Source organism: Phascolarctos cinereus, unplaced genomic scaffold (genome assembly GCF_003287225.1).
Source record: "Phascolarctos cinereus isolate Bilbo 61053 unplaced genomic scaffold, phaCin_HiC Scaffold_4;HRSCAF=312, whole genome shotgun sequence".
NCBI classification, from domain to species: domain Eukaryota; kingdom Metazoa; phylum Chordata; class Mammalia; order Diprotodontia; family Phascolarctidae; genus Phascolarctos; species Phascolarctos cinereus.
Window position 1 is genome coordinate 346,829,436 of NW_027555847.1, and position 19,605 is coordinate 346,849,040.

Genomic DNA, 19,605 nt, shown 5'->3' on the forward strand with positions numbered 1-19,605 from the left:
TTTGATAAGGCCTAGTCTTTGCCTGTGGGGCCCATGCTGAACTTCTCTGTTGCTCTCCCAGGCCAACACAACAGACTTCTCCTGCCAACCTTCCAGGTTGTCTTGGGCTGCAAATTTTTTTCACTCTGTCTTTTGTGCATTCTGCTGCTCTGGAATTTGTTTAGAGCCATTTTTATAGGTATTTGGAGGGGTTTGTGGGAGAGTTCAAGCAAGTCACTGTTTTCACTCTGCTATCTTTGCTCCACCCCCAATTTTTCCCAGTCTTAAAAATGCCTAATTGGGAGTAAGATTTAAATGAAAATATTAATGTTAGTTTGCACATGAAGAGGAAGGAAAATCTGAGGCATGAGCTTAAAAATTAACAGCAATCTCACCCAATCTTTTAAAAAGAGCAAAAAGTTCCTTTATTTGAAATAGGAAAGTAATCAATCACAAGTCTATTGCTACAGAATTTTTCTCAATTCATTTTATGCATTTGGAGCAATTCCTTTCCACTCTGTCTTCTTTCTTTAAAGTCCACCTCCTAGCTGTTGATCTTTTGATGTCTCATCTTAATTAGGGAGAAGTCAAATTCAGATTCCCTGGTACAATGAATACTCTAATACAGCCCCAGGACCACGAATTACACATTATGCATGACAACATAGGCCAAACTGGAAAGGAATGGGACCAGAAGTGTAAAGAGAACCACCAGAGTGGACAATCAGATAAGGCCATACCAACAGCAAGAAACACAAGGAAGTCCAGAGTCAATGAGATCCAGACGACACAAGGTGACAGGAAAATCTACAGCAGGCAAGAATTAAAGGTTAAGGTAATCCAGCAATTGTTAAGGAAGGTCAGCATCATGGACACTAAAGTTTAAGGACACAATTCCAGTATTTTGGAAGACTGGACCCAAATTCCATAAGAACTAAAGCATCCAAAAGGAAGATAAAATAGGTACCCAATTGCTGCACCATAGTAAAAGATTGGGAGGGGGGTACCAGAAGGTTAGTCACAAGGACCAAACCTATTTACTGGAACCAAGGTGCAGAGCAAAAATAGGAACAATGGAAAGGCTACAGATTCATGAGTCCTTTGCTCTGTTTAGAGGCTGAGTTGATCCAAAACATAGATGGGCTGGTCTTTTAGGTGGGAATAAATGCCAACAGCTGTGGGGACTGGAGAACTGCAAAGGCAAAAAGCCAAATTTGTCATTACACGATTCCAATTCTAAGCAAACGTGTGCATATGTTTAAGTCTAAGAGTAAGAGGGGTACAAGTTAGACAAATATTCCAGTCAATTGAAATTATACTTAATCATTCTGTGAATTACGAGGACACCATCATAGTCTATCTCACATACAGATTAGGATATCTCAATGTTTTAAAGGAGAAATATAAACTTGAAATTTCTTCTAGATTTCATAGCTTACTTCAGGCAACTTTCTAAGGCTATAAGGTACAGAGTAATTGTCTATTTGAACTGTATAAAGGATTTTCCTCACTGGGACTTCTTTGTACCAATGAAATCAAAAGTCTAACCAAAATCAAATGAGCAAAACCAAACCAAAACAAAAAACTTTGGCTGTAGGATAGCTAAAGGTGGCTATGCCCAGGGCAAGAGTGATAAGCAAGGGGAACAGAGTTAAAACAAGATGAGTTTGGAGGTGTGTAAAGTAAATATTTTAAATCATTTTCTCTCATTTCTCAATCCTTTTGGCTTTCTGAAGTCATTCAAAATCCAATTTAATAGAATGTGAGTTCCTTGAATATGGACTGTTTTGCTTTGGTCTTTGAATCCCGGATGCCTAGCTATGTTCATTAAAGTGCTAAACAAATTTTGTTGTTTCTTAAAATTAAACATTTATTAAATACCTATTGTATGTCATGTACTGGGCTTTCAAAGTTGCCAACACTAATTTTGATTTGGGGTAGAAATAGGAGAAATGACCCAGAATTGACAAACTCCTGCTCTTAGAAATGACTGTCAATTTAAAATTCTGTCCCCTTTATAGTTTGGCCTACTTGAGTTAAATATATATATATATATACAAATTTACACAAATTAAGGCAGATGGCATAGTGGATGGTATGTTGGACTAAGTGTCCATTTTAATCATCGACAGGTCAGAGGCTCTCAGAGTCTCAGTTTCCACATCTCTGTGATATATGATGTATTGGACCCTTATTTTAGTCCAATCTGTATTAATCAGTTTGATACGATTCCTTAGGGGTAATGATTATATGTTGTGATAGTAAGCCTCAGAGCTGTGAACTATGGATTGTAAGGTCACTTTCTTAATCGTAGGAAGCTAACTAGTGGGCTTCCACACTTGGTTTTCCTTGTTATGGTGACCAAGCCCAGCATGACAGAATTGACTCAATTACATGGAAACTCCCCTAGTTATTTCTGTTGCCCCTCCATCACATGTCATCCCTCTATTGACCAGCATGGGGAGAAAACTATGAGCATATAGCTAATGAGGACCTGGTTGCTGCACTGTAGCCTGGCCTTCTATCCACCCTTTGGCCCATGCAAATGTTCTGACATCTGCTTATCAGTCCAACCCGATAAGCCTGCTCATTAGGTTGGTAGAACCTCCTAAAATGTCAAGATAGATGGTTAAGGTATGTTCACTAGCCCATTTGTCAAGCAATTGGATTCTGTATTTTGTGTAGATCCTCCTAGAAGGTCAGGGGCAAGGTCTATCAACCAATCTGATTCTGTATTTTCACTCTGCTTCAGTGGTATTGTCCACTACTATATTATCAAGTACTATAAAACTAAAGGAGAAAATTAGCATTTCAAATCATGAGGAAGATCTGAAGTCCACTTCATTAGAGGGGGCCATGGACCATTTAATAAAGTGCTACTGGGTAAGAGCTCTGCCTTAGAGAGCTCTGCAGTCTAATCAGCAGAGGAGACATTTTTGAAAATCTCTGCATCTCTAAAATATGAGGAACCTGCAACAACAGTACTTCACAGAGTTGTTGTACAGAAAATGTTTCAATAGTATTAAAAAGCAGTTGCTGTTCAGTTACATTGAACACTTTACAACCACATTTGTAATTCTTGGCAAAGATACTGAAGCAGTTTGCAATTTCTTTCTCCAGCTCATTTCATATGTAAGTACCTGAGCCAAACAGGGATAAGTGACTTCCCCAGGGTCACACAGCTACTAAGATTCCGAGGCCAGATTTAAACTCAGGAAGATGAGTCTTCCTGACTCTAGACCAGGTACCCGATCCACTGAGCCATCTAGCTAACACTTAAAAAGCTACATAAATGAAAGTTACTTATAACATTTCTAACTTCTTATATTTCTAAACATTTTTGAAATACTATATCTAATGAAATTTAAGAAATATTTGTAATAGCCTTCTGAAGTTCATTTAGTTGGTATGCAAGTTTTGGTAAACAATACCCCACCCCCTACATTTTTTGTAATTTAGCCAAAGTCATGAGAGATGATTTTATCTTTGCAGTTTTTATTAAGATGTGTTCAAAGTGTGTTGACACAGTGGTTGATTGTTGGATTACAGGATTTTCTGCCTGGGGATATCAGAAATGCTGGTTTCTTAATTCAGTGAAGTCTCATTTGACTTAATTTTATGTATATCTAAGTAAGTGTCCTAAAAGCTTGCTGTGTGTTTTGAATTAAAAGTTCTTCCTATATTGTACTACAGATGACTCCTGAATTAAAGAATCCTCATTTAATATCAATTTTATTCTAGCCTCTAGAAGACTTCATTTATTTGGAAAGATTCCAGAGAGAGAGGGGCAACAAGATGATTAAAGAGTTAGGAAATAAGTGTGTGTGTGTGTGTGTGTGTGTGTGTGTGTGTGTTTCTGTGTGTCTGTGTGTCTGTGTCTGTGTTAAATATAGAGGTTGCATGAGAGGTACAAAACAGCTGGTCTAATTTTCCACCAAGGATAGGTAAAGAAGAAAGAAAAAAAAAACATTGACTGTAGCAAGAACAATTTAAGCTAGAAATGTGAAAGAACTTGTGGAAAGCAAAGAATTGTGAAGTTCTGGAATATGGTACTAAAGAAAATGGCTACTACATTTCTTCAGCCATTCTAAAGTAAGAGTATCACCTCTCTAAGACTGTGGCAGCATGGTACAGGTGTTTGAGAAAGAGTTCTGAACTGGGAGTTGGGATATGGGAATAGTGATTGGAGGTTCCATATTCCATAGGATCAACAGTAGGTCTATTTAGCTTTTCAAGCTCTTTATAATGTTACCCCTTCCTCCTTTTTAATTTTCTCACACAACTCCCCTTCTACATTCAGCTGCACCAGCCAACTTGAGATTGTTTGAACATGATACTCTATCTCCTTTCTCCCTGACTTTGCATTTGCTTCCTCCATGCCTCAAGTACTGCTCTACTCCCTTACTTCTGCCACTTGTATTCCTAAGTTCTTTTAAGATTTAACTCATCACCCCTCTGTAAGAGGTCTTTCTTGATTTGCCAGATGCTAGTGCCTTCCTCCCTCAGTGTAACTTCCATCTCCTGTATATGTTCTTTATGCACCTAGCAAATTATATGTTGTTTTTCCTTATTACAATGTCATCTCCTTGAGGCAAGGGAATGCTTTTAACTTTCTTTGTATCCCCAATTCTTAGTGGAGTACTTGGGACATAAGAAGAATTTAATAAATGATTGTTGACTGACCGACATCCTAGAGGCAATAGGAAGACATTGGAGCTTTTTGATTAAGTAAAGGACATGTTCAGAAATGTACTTTAAAAGGGATATTATTTTGTCACATTGGATGGACTGGAAAGGGGAGAAAGTTGAGGCAGAAACATCAATTGGGAGGATATTGCAACACTCCGGGTGACATATGATGAAGGTCCTAAATGTTGGTTGGGATTAGTAGAGAGAAAGAGACAGGCATGATTTTAAAAGTAGAACCAAGAGGACTTTGCAACTTGAATATGAGGGGTGAGGGAAAGTGAGGAATCAAAGATGGTGCCAAGGTTTCAAATCTGGATGACCAGGAAGATGCCAGTGCCCTGGACAAAAATGTACTTAAAAAGAGGAATGGGGGAAAGCTGCTGAGTTAAGTTTTGGACATGCTGAATTTTAAATGTCTGTAGAACATCCCACTGGAAATGCTCAATAGACTGTTGATGATAAAGGCCTTTGGCTCAAAAGAAAGATTAGGGTTAGACCATCTTCATAAAGATGAAACAGAAACTGAATCCATGGGAACTGATGAGAGAGGAACAGAGACAGACCAACAGACAGACAGAGATAGAAAGGGAAGGAGGGAAGGAAGGAAGGAAGGAAGGAAGGAAGGAAGGAAGGAAGGAAGGAAGGAAGGAAGGAAGTGAAGGAGGGAAGGACAGAGAGAGAGTATCCAGGCATAGATGGTGATCAGAGGACAGAAAAGATGTATGTAACTTCTCTATGGGTCCATTTCCTTCTAGGAAAAAATAGGCTATTAGAACTGATATAAAAAAGTTCAATCAGGCCTATTTTATGATACTATGAGTACTATATTTCAGGTACAATAGAAAAGTTGACAAAAGTATTTTTTTATGTTCAGTACAAGCAATCTATGTTTTAGAAAATTAAGGAAAGAATAAAACAAAACCTTAAAGAAAACAAAACCTCCGACTACCACAAAACCCACATTCACCAACATGCTGTCTAAAGAATGCTATCCTAAGAGAAAAAATATTGTTATTGTAGAGTACTTAGTTTATATTAATAAAAGGGAACTCAATCCACTGTTGTTTTCAACTGTTCTTTATTATAACTTGATTAAATGCTTTTCATATTGAATTCAAATATTTTGTTTAGAAGAAGCAAATATCACCAATAACAAAATATTGATTGCCTTCTATATGTAAAGTACTATGTTAGGCATTCAATAATTAAATTATTGGAAAAATTGGCTCAATAAAACATGATACAAACTGTGTTCCAAATATTTCAGGCTAATTTACACGAGGGTTCACTTGAGATATTTGATCAAGTTTTGCATTTCAGCAAATTCTAACCCATTTTTTCTTTGTTCCACTTAAGTACAAAAGTCAGTTTCAAAAACTTTTTAAAAACAGATAAGAAAAAATCTCCTCTGAAAATTCTGAAACTATATAATGAAGGAACTTATTAGGATCTTAGATTTAAAGCCAGAAGGATCCTTAGATTCCTTTCATTAAACCTCCTCATTTTATTAATGAGAAAACTCTAGCCTGAGGAGGTCAAATAGGATAAGTTATTCATCTAGAGTCACACTTATAATAGCATCAGAGGCAGAATTTGAACCCCAGGCATTTGACTCCAAATCCTTTGTTCTTACCAATGCAATGTGCTGTTTCTGTGTAGAGAAAGAAAATACCTGATATAAGAAATGAACATTTCTTAGATGTGTGGGTCCATTGCAAAAGTGGCAATCAGGTATACTTTAAAAAAAAAAAGAAAAGTTAAAATGTGTACATCACTCAGATTGGTCACCAGGAGAAAAGAAAACACTCAAGATATAACCTAATTGGAAAATATGTTACCTGGAAGAATGCGGATGTTATCACATATGTTAAGATATGGAAGGAAGATATGATTTGTGACCCAGGATTTTCCACTGGAGCAATTCCTTTTTAAAAAAAAAAGTTTGAATCTCCTTCCCTGGAGGAAGTTTTCTAAACCAATTTGGAGGTTGTTGGAAGCCCCTAGTTTTCTAAAAGAGTTGTTTTTTCTGGTTATTGTTTGTGTATTTGTTCTTTTTATAAGAAAATGGTGGTCCACATGAAAACAATATTAAGGGTAACTGGTCCCCATTAAAATTAAGGAGAAATGATATTGAAACAAATGCACCATTTTTAAAAAGACTATTGGCAATAAAAGAATAAAAGGAAATAAATATCTAATTATACTAACTGAGGTTTGTAGAACTATATTTTATAAACAGAGCATCCTCCAGGCCCATAAAGAGAAGAGTTTTCATTAGCAAGGACACAGTGGGTGCATTATGATTCATGCAAGCATCAGAAATGGATATGGATATCTTCATTCTAACTGCATATTAGAAAGGAAAAAAAGATATCAGAGAAGAATAGGTTAAGTCATAATGAGAAATTGCAGGTCTCTGAGATTATGAATTGCATTGATGAGTTTTTCTTTCCTGAAGGACAACATGCAGATTAAAGAGCTTTTAACTGTTCTGGATGCAATCAAAAGGTTATGGTCTTCTGCTAAAAACGAAGTTCCAGCCACAGTTTATGCAAGTTGTTCACGTTACTCACTCAGTAATGATGTACTTGGCCTTATTGCTTGTGGTCTGGTTCTCATTTGTTTGCTATTACATTCCAAGACTGCAATGAGTCAGAAATGTTCTTTATTTTTACAGTAAGAGGGGATAGCATGTATTACCTGAAACATCTCAAGTTTAATCACTTGTCTGTGGTTTCCCCACAATCCATTCAAGCAGGTGTATGGAAGTGAAGACAAACCACAGATTTAGTGAGAGAAATCTATACCTCCATCTGCACCACACTCCCTACCCCCATATTTACCTCCTTCTACTTTATATTTGAATAGAAAAAGTGTGCTCACTGAAGTGCTACCTGAACTTTGCTCTAGGTATTCCTGAATATGGGTAATCAGGGACATTTCAGAATTCAAAAAGACCTCCCAAAATCAGAATCAATTAACATTTATTGTGAAACTACTATGGAGGAGGAAAAGGAAGAGGAGAAGAGGAGGAGGAGGAAGAGGAGCAGGAAGAAGAAGAAGAAGAAAGTAGTATTTACATATAGCTTTAAGATTTGTGAGGTTCTTCACAAATATTATCTTATTTTATTCTAGCAATCCTGAAAATAGGTGCTATTATTCTCATTTTATAGATGACAGAAGCACAGAGATGTTAGGTGATAAGTACATGTTCATATCAGTAGCAAATTTCTGAAGCTTGATTTAAACTCAGGTTTTCCTGACTCATGGTCTAGTGAAGATAATAATGATATATTAAGACATTTCACACTCAATCTGTCAAGAAAAAAAATAAATCATTATCTTTTCCCTCCAATTCCAATCCACTTCCAATATTCCTTATTTTTTTTCTTTTTTTGTGTGAGGCAATTGGGGTTAAGTGACTTGCCCAGGGTCACACAGCTAGTAAGTGTCAAGTGTCTGGATTGAGACTGGACTTGAACTCAGGTCCTCCTGACTCCAGGGCCAGTGCTCTATCCACTCCACCACCTAGCTGCCTCCCAATCAATATTCTTTACTGACATTAAGGATGCCACTAATTCTGTTGTCATCATTATCAACTCAATTTCACTCCCCCAAACATTCAATCAATTCACTTGCCAAATTTTTTTGCATATACATCTATAACATCTTTGATATCCATATTCTTCTCTCTATCTACCCAGTTATTGCTGTAATTCAGGCTCTCATAACCTAACTCATAACTTGAGTATTTCTCTAATCTATACTATTGTAATAGCCTCCTAATTTGTCTACCTGCCTTCTGTCTTATCTTACTTCTTTACATCCTCTACACAGCTTCCAAATGAATTTTCTTTAACATAGGTTTGACCATCTAACTCCCCTCCCTACCCAATAAACTCCAGTGTCTGGCTCCCTAGTGCCACTAAGGACAATTTTCAATTCTTCTGGCATTTAAAGTCCCTCATATCTACCTACCTTTCTAGCTTTAGTACTCATTATTCCCCTTCATGCCCTCAATGACGTTATCAATCCTTCACACTTCTCTTCATGCATGACACTCATCTCAGGGACTTTGCTGTGGATCCATGATCCAAACAAATTTCCTCTTTACCTCCCTTTATCTCTTAGACTACCTAGTTTTATTTACAACTCAACATAAATGTAGCCCTCTGCATTAAACCTTTCTAGATGCCCTACTGCCCTAACCTCACTCCCACACAGTTGACATAATAAATCGTTTTAGAGAGGAATATACCTAATTCAATTCAGTAAGCATGTAAATACACATTGATGATGTGTCAGGAATTATATTAGATACTGGGGATACAAGGATAAAAATGAAGAAAGTCCCTGTCCTCAAGAATATTACATTCTACTTCACCAAAGTGAATCACTACTCTTTATGACAAAGTTCTTCCATTAAAGTGAAACTTTAAGAAGGCCTTCACTTAAGACCTTAAAAATTGCTATTAAAGGACAATGAGGAAGATAATGGTGTTTGGATGGACCTTTCAATCAGTTATGTCACCTATGTTTTAGATAGGTTCTGGTACAGTTATAGAATATACATTAGGAATGGCAATGTAGTATAGAAGGAGTTAAGGTCTTGGAATCACAAAATACCAGACTTCAAATCTTGGATCTTACACTAGGGACCTGGACAAGTTATATTGCCTTTCTATGCCTCAGATTCTACATTTGCAGAATGGAGATGATTATGCTTCTACCAATGACTACACAGTGTTGATGTGAGGAAAGCAATTTTTTAGGCTTTAAAGTACTATGGAACCATAACTTTGTATTGTTAGATTCTAATGTAAGCAAGGTGACTTGGGGGAGTGGAAAGAGAGCCAGCCTTGGAGCCAGGAAGACTTGGGTTCAAGTTCCACCTCTAAGCCACCCTGGCTGTGTGACCCTGGGCAAATCATTTAGTTTCTCAGATCTCTAGGCAACTCTAAGGTATAGACTATAAGATTATAAGTTGCAAAATTTCCACACTGTAGTGGTACAGAGACTTTCATCATTCAGGAACTTTCCATATAAATAAAATACATATAAATGACAACTAAAACCAATGAAATATGTAGGCCAAAATAAAATATATGAAGCACATGGCATTTGACTGCCACAACAAAATTGAGACTCAAGAGTTTAAGTGATTTGTCCAAAGTCACGCAAGCAGTAAATTATAAAGTTGGGTGTAGACTCCAAGTCTTCTGACTCTTGAGCCACTATTTTAGGAGAATGATCATTCTCATTTTCCACAACATTTTACTCACCCAATCCATTAGGTTCAATCTCGAATAGCTACCTGATTCATAAGATCATAGATTTTGAGTTGAAGGGATATAAAAGGTTAACAGTCCAATCATCTCATTTTTACAGTTGGGGAAACAGACTTAGAAGGCAAGAAAACTCATAAGTATACTAAATGACAGAGCATGAATGTGAATCTAGAAGTCTTGACTCCAAGTCTTTCCCCTGTCCCACACTTCTTCAATATGGCTTGAAAGAAGGTCTTAGACACTCTATAAATCCCTGCCCTAAATCTCACAAATTCATACCTCCAATGAGCATATTTAAAAGAAGAATTATCTTCCCTCTGAGCCAGCTATTTCTCTTCCTGCCCTACATCAGATGGCCCCTTCTCCCATTGTTGAGCTTTTCCTAGAACCTCCATTTTGGGACAGGGCCTAGACCAACCATCCTCAATTCTCCCAACATGTACCCATGTTAGTACCTCTTCACCATCATCCATTTCCAATATTCTCTATTTTTCATCTCTTTTGTGTATTGTCTTCTATTAGAATGTAAGCTCCTAGAGGGCAGGGACTATATTTCTTTTTGCTTGTATGTGTCTACCTTGTGTTTAGTACAATGTCAGGAATATAATGAGCATTTAATAAATGCTTGTTGGCTTGGCCTGAGATCTCCAACATTTGATTTGCCATTAGCAAATAAAGTGAATAATATATTTCACATGAAAACAAAAAAAGTCAAGAAGAAAAAATAAAGCGTACAAGGTTTCATTAATTATTCCTTTTGTTGTTCAGTTGTTTCACTGGTGTTTGACTTTTTATGCCCCCATGTGGAGTTTTCTTGACAAAGATAGTGGAGTAGTTTGCTATTTCCTTCTCCAGCTCATTTTACAAATAAGAAAACTGAGGCAAACAGGGTAAGTGACTTGCCCAGGGTCACATAACTACTAAGTGCCTGAGGCCAGATTTGAACTCACAAAAATGAGTATTCTTGACTCCAGGTCTCATATTCTATCTAATATGCCACTCAATTATCCCTATGTGATTGCAATCAGTTCCATTCTAAAGAAATCTCAAAGAAATCACACCAAGGATTAGAGCAAGTCATTCTAAAGTAGTTTCATCTCCTTTTTTTCTCTTTTTTTTCTTTTAACATTTACTAAGTTAGACTAATAAAGCAAGGGAATCACATACACAGTGTGTGCATTTTTCAGTGAGGCATTTGACAAAAATTTCCAGTAGAATATAAACTCTTTTCCTTCAGTTCTCTGTCTAGATTTGGATAACATTTTTCATCATGAGTCCTTTGGAATTATTTTGGATTGTTATATTGATCAGAGTAGCTAAATCTTTCACAGTTGATCTCCTTTACAATGCTGCTGTTACTCTGTACAATGAACTCCTTGTTCTGCTCATTTCACTTTGCATAAGTCCAAAGAAGCCTTCCCAGTTTTTCTAAAACCATTCCCCTTTTCATCATTATAGAACAGTAGTATTCTATCACAACCACATAATACAACTTTTTCAGCCATTTATCAATTGATGGGCATCCCCTTAATTTTTGATTCTTTGCTGCCACAAAAAAACTGTTATAATTATGTTTGTGTGTACAGGCCCTTTTCCTTTTACTTGGTCCCTTTGGGATACAAACCTCATAGTGGTATTGCTGGATCTATGAGTATGCACAGTTTTATAGACATTTAAGAATAGCTTCAAATTGCTCTCCAAAATGGTTGCACTAGGAAACAACTCCACCAACAGTTCCTTAAGGTACTGGTTTTCCCACATCAATTCCAGTATCTGTCATTTCTGATAAGTATGAAGTGGTGCCTCAGAGTTATTTTAATTTACATTTCTCTAATCAATAGTAATTCACAGCATTTTTATATGACAATAGATAATTGATTTCTTCTGAAAACTTCCTGCTCATGTCATGTGATCATTTTTCAATGGTATAAATTTTATTCAGTTCCCTGTATATTTGAGAAATTATTCCTTTATCAAAGAAATTTGCTGGTAAAAATACTCATATTGCTTCATTGTCTATGGTATTAGTAAAACATAAATTTCCTGATTATCTCTTTGAATCATCTTATTTTTGCTTTTGCTTTTTCTAAGATCATGATCACTACCCCTATCTTTTTTACTTCAGCTGAAACAAAATAGATTCTGCTCCAGCCCCTTATTTTAACTGTGTCTTTTTGTTTCAAGTGTTTCTCTTGTAAACAATATGTTGTTGAATTCTAATTCCTAATACTATCTGCTTCCATTTTACGGTGAGTTCATACCATTTACCTTCACAGTTATGATTACTAAACTATGTTTCCCTCTATCCTATTTTCTTCTATTTATCCTTCTCTCTATCTTTTTACCTTGTCCCCTCTCAAAAGTCTGTTTTCCTTCTAAACACTACCTTCTTTAAGCTGCCATCTCTCTTGTCACTCCCACTTTTTCTCTCATCCTCTTCTCTTTCTACTTTCCTGTTGGGTAAGTTAGATTTCTATACCCAACTTAGTGTGTATATCTATTCTTCTCTCTTTGAACCTATTACAATGAGAAAGAAGTTCAAGCATTGCCCACCACTTCCCCAATTTCCCCTCCACTGTGAAAAAACTCTTCCTTCAACACCTCTTTTATGTCATAATTTTCCTTATTTTTCCTCTCCTTTATTCCTCTTTCCCTCAGAACATCTCTTTTTCTTATTCCTTCATTTTTTCTCAGATCAATTCAATACAATCAAGTCACTATCAACTCTGAATCCTCTGTCTGTGTAGACTCCTAACTGCCCCTAATAATGATAAAGTTCTTGAAAATTCCATGTATTATCTTTCTATGTAGGAATTTAACCAGTTAAAATTACTCACTCCCTTTTGATTTCTCATTCAATTTTATCTTTTATGGTTCTCCTGGGTCTTGTTTTTGAATGTCAAATTTTCTATTTAGCTTTCATATTTTCATAAGGGATGCTTGAAAGTCCTCTATTTCATTAAATATCTATTTTTCTCCAAAGGATTATAGTAAATTTTGTTGGGTAGGTTATTCTTAGTTGTAATTCTAGCTCCTTTGCCTTCAAATAAAATACCTAGGCTCTGTCTTTGATCATGATTTTCAAGCATTCCAATAATTCTTACATCCTTTCTCCTTAATCTATCTTCCAGGTCACTTGTTTTTCCAATTAGATATTTTATTTTTAATTAATATTTTATATTTTATTCTATTTTTTTCATTTTTGACTTTTTTTTATATTTCATGGAGTTATTAGCTTCCATTTTTCAAATTCTAATTTTTAACTTATTATTTTCTTCAGTGAGCTTTTGTGGCTCCTTTTCCATTCAGCCAATTCTGCTTTTTAAGGAATTCTTTTCTTCAATGAATTTTTGTGCCTATTTTACCGTTAGACCAATTCTGTTTTTTAAGGTGTTATTTTCTTCAGTACTTTTTGTGCCTCTTTTTACAAACTGTTCTTTCTTTTTTCATACCTTTTTTTTAAATAACTCTTATTTCTTTTCTTTTTCTTTAATTTTTCCTCTACTACTCTTATCTCTTTCTTTAACTCTTCCAGTAATTCTTGTCAGGCTTGTATTCATTTGTATTTTTCTTTGAGGCTTAGCTTCTAGTTGTTTTCACATTGTTGTCATTTCCTGAGTTTGTATCTTGATCTTCTCTACCACTGTAGTAGTTTTTATTTTTTTTGTGTGTGGCCAAATTCTTTTGTTGTTGTTGTTGTTGTTGTTGTTGTTTGCTCATTTTCCAACCTATTTCTTTCTTTTTTTTTTTACCATGAGTATTTTATAGATGTAGGCAAAAATAAAATTCATAATGAAGAAACAAAAGATGAAAAACTACACGGGTAGATAATGAAAACAAGTAGGACTGAAAGAAGTTTACCAAAACCAGATCTCTTCTTTTGATGTATCAACAATCACTTCCATAAGCTTTTGAGTTTTAAATTTTCCTCCTCCTCTCTCCTCCCCTTCCACTCCAAGACAGTGCACAATCTGATATAGGTTACACATACACATTCCTATTAAACATATTTTCATATTAGTAATGTTGTAAGGAAAAATTAGCACCAATAGAAGGAACCACAAGAAAGTGGAAACAAAACAAAACTGAAGGGAAAAAAAAGAGCAAATAGTATGCTTAGATCTGCATTCAAACTCCATAGTTCTTTCTTTGTATGTATACAGCATTTTACATCATGTGACCTTTGGAGCTGTCTTAGACCCTTAGATCCAGCATTGCTGAGAAGGGCTAAGTCTATCAAAGTTAGTTATCACACAATGTGGCTGTTACTGTGTACCATGTTCTCCTGGTTCTGCTCACTTCACTCACTATCAATCCATACAAGTCTTTCCAGGTTTTTCTGAAGTCCACCTGCTCATCATTTCTCATAGCACGATAGTATTCCATTATATTCATATACCACAACTTGTTCAGCCATTCCCCAAATGATGGGCATTCCCTCAATTTCCAATTCTTTACCACCACAAAAAGAGCTGCTATAGATATTTTTGTAAATGTGGGTCCTTTTCCCATTTGTGATCTTTTTGAGATACAGCCCTAGAAGTACCATTGCTGGATCAAAGGGTATGCACATTTTTATAGCCCTTTGGGCATAGTTCCAAATTGCTCTCCAAAATGGTTGGATCATTTCACAACTCCACCAACAATGCATTAGTGTCCCAATTTTCCCATATCTTCTCCAACATTTATCATTTTCCTGTTTTGTCATGTTGGCCAGTCTGATAAGTGTGATGTGGTACCTCAGAGTTGTTTTGATCTGCATTTCTCTAATCAATAGTGATTTAGAGCATTTTTTCATATGACTATAGATGGCTTTAATTTCTTCATCTGAGAACTGCCTGTTCATACCCTTTGACCTTTTATCAATTGGGGAATGACTTATATTCTTATAAATTTGACTTAATTCTCTATATATTTTAGAAATGAGACCCTTATCAGAAACACTGATTGTAAAAATTCTTTCTTAATTTTCTACTTTCCTTCTAATATTGGTTTCATTGGCTTTGTTTGTGCAAAAACTTTTCAATTTAATGTAATCAGAATTATCCATTTTGCATTTTGTTATGTTCTTTATCAACTGGTCATGAATTGTTCTCTTCTCCATAAATCTGACAGGTAAAGTGTTCCTTGCTCTCCCAGTTTGCTTATGGTATCAGCTTTTATGTCTAAATCATGAACACATTTTGACTTTGTTTTGGTATATGGTGTGAGATTTTGGTCTATGCCTAGTTTCTGCCATACTCTTTTTCATTTTTCCCAACAGTTTTTGTCAAAGAGTGAGTTCTTATCCCAGAAGTGGGGTCTTTGGGTTAGTCATGACTACTATGTCTTGCATACCTAACCTATTTCACTGATTCAACATTCTATTTCTTAGCCAGTACCAAGTAGTTTTGATGATTGATGCTTTATAATACAATTTAATATCTGGAACACCTAGGCCACCTTCCCTTGCATTTCTTTTCGTTAGTTACCTTGATATTTTGTTATTCCAAATGAATCTTGTTATTATTTTTTCTAGCTCTATAAAATAATCTTGATAGTTTGATTGGTATGGCACTGAATAAGTAAATTAGCTTAGGGAGAACCATCATTTTTATTATTATACTAGCCTATTATTATATGTAACCTATTTCTTGACTTTGAACTTTATGTTAAAGTTGGGCTTTGCTCACCTAAGGGTAGAGAAGCACTGTTCCAAGCCTTTGACTTCTCAACATTGTTGTTTTCAGAAGTACTTCAGGGAATCTGCAAGTTTTCAGTGCTTTCAAGGTGGTGTGATCTGTAGAGAATTGTGATCATTGCTTATTGTAATCTCCACTCATGTCTTCACCCAAAAAGGGCCCCTGCTCCTCTGCAGGGGAGCAAGTGCTAGTACTCTCCATGACTTCAGAACTGTGACCAGGTCCCCTGCTTCCTTGTGGGTAAGAGCTCTTCTCTACCTTGTCATTGTGACCCAGAATTGTGTGTGGGCAAAAAGAGTTCCCAAACAGAGGGTGGAGCCAAGATGGAGGAGTAAAAGCAGTGACTTGCTTGAGCTCTTCCACAAACCCCTCCAAATATGGGTAAAAATGGCTCTAAAGAAATTCTAGAACAGCAGAACACACGCAAAAAAACATAGTGAAACAAATTTCTGCCCCAAAACATCCTGGAAGGTTGGCAGGAAAGGTCTTTTGTGCCAGGCTGGGAAAGAAGCACAGTTCAGCATGAGCCTTGCAGGCAAAAAGGCTTCAGCAAAACTGGAGCAAGTCTCAGAGGACCAAATCAAGGGCAGCTGTGGTGGTTTCCAGAATTCTCAACCCAGAAATGCCAAAGACAACTTAGAAAGTCAGTAGGAAAGATCTATCAACCACAATAAGACAGGAGCTTGGCCCAGCCCCAGTCCTAGCACAGCACCAGGTGGTGGCTGCTTTTAGAGACAAACAGAGGTGGGATCAAGTGGTTGATGAGAGGGAGATTGTAGGGTTGTCTTTACTGGCACCGAGGCAGAATTCTCTTACTTTGCCAGAGCTTGTATCTGGGTCACAGTTCTGGTGTGGTCCTGGAATAAGGAGGAGCGTTGGCTTGGTGGAGCTAGTGGTGGTGGTGTATAAGGAATCCTCCTCACAGTCCAAGGCAGAAAGGAGTGCTTGTGGTCATTCATAGACCAGAAAACAGGCCAGGAAAGGAGTAAACACCTCACCTCTGATGATACCACTTTAAAATAACTGAACTATCCTGAAAACAGCTGCACAAAACCCCAAAGCTTGGTACAGTACATTCTCCACATTTGAAGCAGACCTGTACCTTAACAAAGAATTTAAAAGCCAAATACTTGGCTAGGAAGATGAGCAAACAGTGCAAATAAAATGTTCAACCATAGAATCTTATTTTGGTGACAAAGAAGATCAAAACATACATCCAGGAGAAGACAACAAAGTCAAAGCTCCTAAATCCAAAGCTTCCAAGAAAAATATGAATTGTGCAGCTAAGTGGCACAGTGGATTCAGGAGTACCTGAGTACAAATCTGGCTTCAAACACATAACACTTACTAGCTGTGTGACCCTGGGCAAGTCACTTAACCCCATTGCCTAAAACAAATACACACACACACACACACACACACACACACACACACACACACACACATATATACACATATATACACATATAATATATATAATGAATTGGTCCCAGGCCGTGGAAGAGCACAAAAAGGATTTTGAGAAGCAAATACAAGAAGTAGAGGAAAAACTGGGAAGAGAACTGAGAATGATGCAGGAGAATCAGGGAAAAACAAGTCAATAGCTTGCTAAAGGAGACCCAAAAAATACTGAAGAAAATAACACCTTAAAAATACACTAACCCAAATGGCAAAAGAGGTCCAAAACGCCAAGGAAGAGAAGAATGCCTTCAAAAGCATAATTGGCCAAATGGGAAAGGAAGTCCAGAAGCTCACTAAAGAAAATACTTCCTTAAAAATCAGAATGGAGCAAATGGAAGCTAGTGACTTTATGAGAAATCTAGAAATTGTAAAATGAAACCAAAAGAATGAAAAACATAGAAGACAATGTGAAATATCTCATTGGAAAAACAATTGACCTGGAAAGTAGATCTAGGAGAGATAATTTAAAATTTATTCAACTACCTGAAAGCCATGATCAAAAAATAGCCTAGACATCACCTTTCAAGGAATTATCAAGGAAAACTGCCTTGATATTCTAGGGCCAGAGGGTAAAATAGAAATGGAAAGAATCCACCAATCACCTCCTGAAAGAAATCCCCAAAGGAGAACTCCTAGGTGTATTATAGCCAAATTCCAGAGCCCCCAGGTCAAGAAGAAAATATTGAAAGTAGCCAGGAAGAAACAATTCAAGTATTGTGGAAGCATATTAGTATAACACAAGATTTAGCAGCTTCTACATTAAGAGACAAAAGGGCATGGAGTATGATATCCCAGAGGACAAAGGAGACAGAATTACAACCAAGAATCATCTACCCAACAACACTGAGTATAATCCTTCAGGGTAAAATATGGTCTTTCAGTGAAATAAGGGTCTTTCAAGCATTCTTGAGGAAAAGACCAAAGCTGAATAGAAAATCTCACTTTCAAATACAAGACTCAAGAGAGGCATGAAAAGGTAAACAGGAAAGAGCAATCATAAGGGACTTATTAAAGTTGAACTGTTTACATTCCTACATGGAAAGATGGTATTTGTAACTCATAGGACCTTTGTCAGTATTAAGGTAGTTGGAGGGAAAATATATGGATAGACAGATAGATAGATAGATAGATAGATAGATAGATAGATAGATAGATAGATAGATAGATAGAGGGCACAGGGTGAGTTGAAGATGAAGGGTTGATATCTAAAAAAAAATAAAATTAAGGGGTGAGAGAGGATTGTAGTGGGAGGAGAAAGGGAGAGGTAGAATGGGGAAAATTATCTCACATAAAATAGACAAGAAAAGCTTTTACAGTGGAGGAGAAGTGGGAGAAGATGATAGGGGATGCATTCAGTTGGGTATGGACATCTATCTTACTCTACAAGAAAATAGGGGGGAATGAGATAAGAGAGCAGGGGGATGATAGAGGGGAGGACAGACTGGAGGAAGGAGTAATTAGAAGAAACACTTCTGAGGAGGGAGAGGTTCAAAAGAGAGAATAGAATAAATTGGGAGTGGGATAGGATGAAGGGAAATATAGTTAGTTTTTCACAGCATGACTGCTATGGAAGTGTTTTGCATGACCACAAATGTATAACCTGTATTGAGTTGCTTGCCTTCTCAAGGAGGGTGGGGGGAGGGAGGAAGGGAGAAAATTTGGAGCCCAAAGTTTTAAAAACAAATGTTTTTTAAAATTATTTTCATATGCAACTGAGAAATAAGATATACAGGCAATGGGGTATAAAAATCTATCCTGTCCTACAGGCAAACAGAAGGGGAAGGGGACAAGAAAAGAAAGGGGTGATAGAAGGGAGGGCAGATTTGGGAAAGGAGTATTCAGAATGCATCCCATCTTGGGGTGGGAGAGGGGCAAGTTGGGGAGAAAATTCAGAACTCAAAATTTTGTGGAAGTGAATGCTGGAAACTAAAAATAAATATTTAAACAAAAAATTTTTAAAAACTATCCATGAAAAAAAAAAGAGTTGCCAAAAATTTTCAGACCCTACACCTAGTCCCAGTAAAAGGTCAGCTGTAACCTCTTTCTGACAAGTTCTCCAACCCCTTTACCATCTTTGAGCTGAGATTGTAAAGCTGCTGCTGTCACAGCAACCTCCAAGACTTATTACTGGTGTTGTCTGACATGAGTTTCAAGCTGGCCCCCACCCCAGTGTCACAGACATCTCCTGCTGAACTCCTAAGTTGTCTGAGGCTGAAAGAAAATGTCTAACCCCAACATCTTGTTGGCTCTGCACTCTAGAATTTGATTTGAGGTGTTACTTTAACGTTGTTTAGGGGGTAATTTTGGAAGAGTTCAGTTAGGTTGCTGCCTCTACTCTGCTTTCTTGGCTCCATTCCAATTTAAACTCCTTTTAGTCAGGGGTTATTTCTTTTTTGTCCCCAGTGACTAGAAAATGCCTTCTACATGGGTAGTACATGAGAACTATTTGCCACTGTTGTTGAAGAAAAATATGGGGCGATATGGGCTGGTTAATTCTACAGTTTAGT

At 36.7% G+C, this 19,605-nt stretch overlaps 1 pseudogene; it reads left to right on the top strand.

Annotated features, from left to right (window-relative positions):
• Nucleotides 1-589: 589 nt before the first annotated feature.
• LOC110216133 (developmental pluripotency-associated protein 4-like) overlaps nt 590-19,605 on the top strand; it is a 127,578-nt pseudogene continuing 108,562 nt past the window's right edge.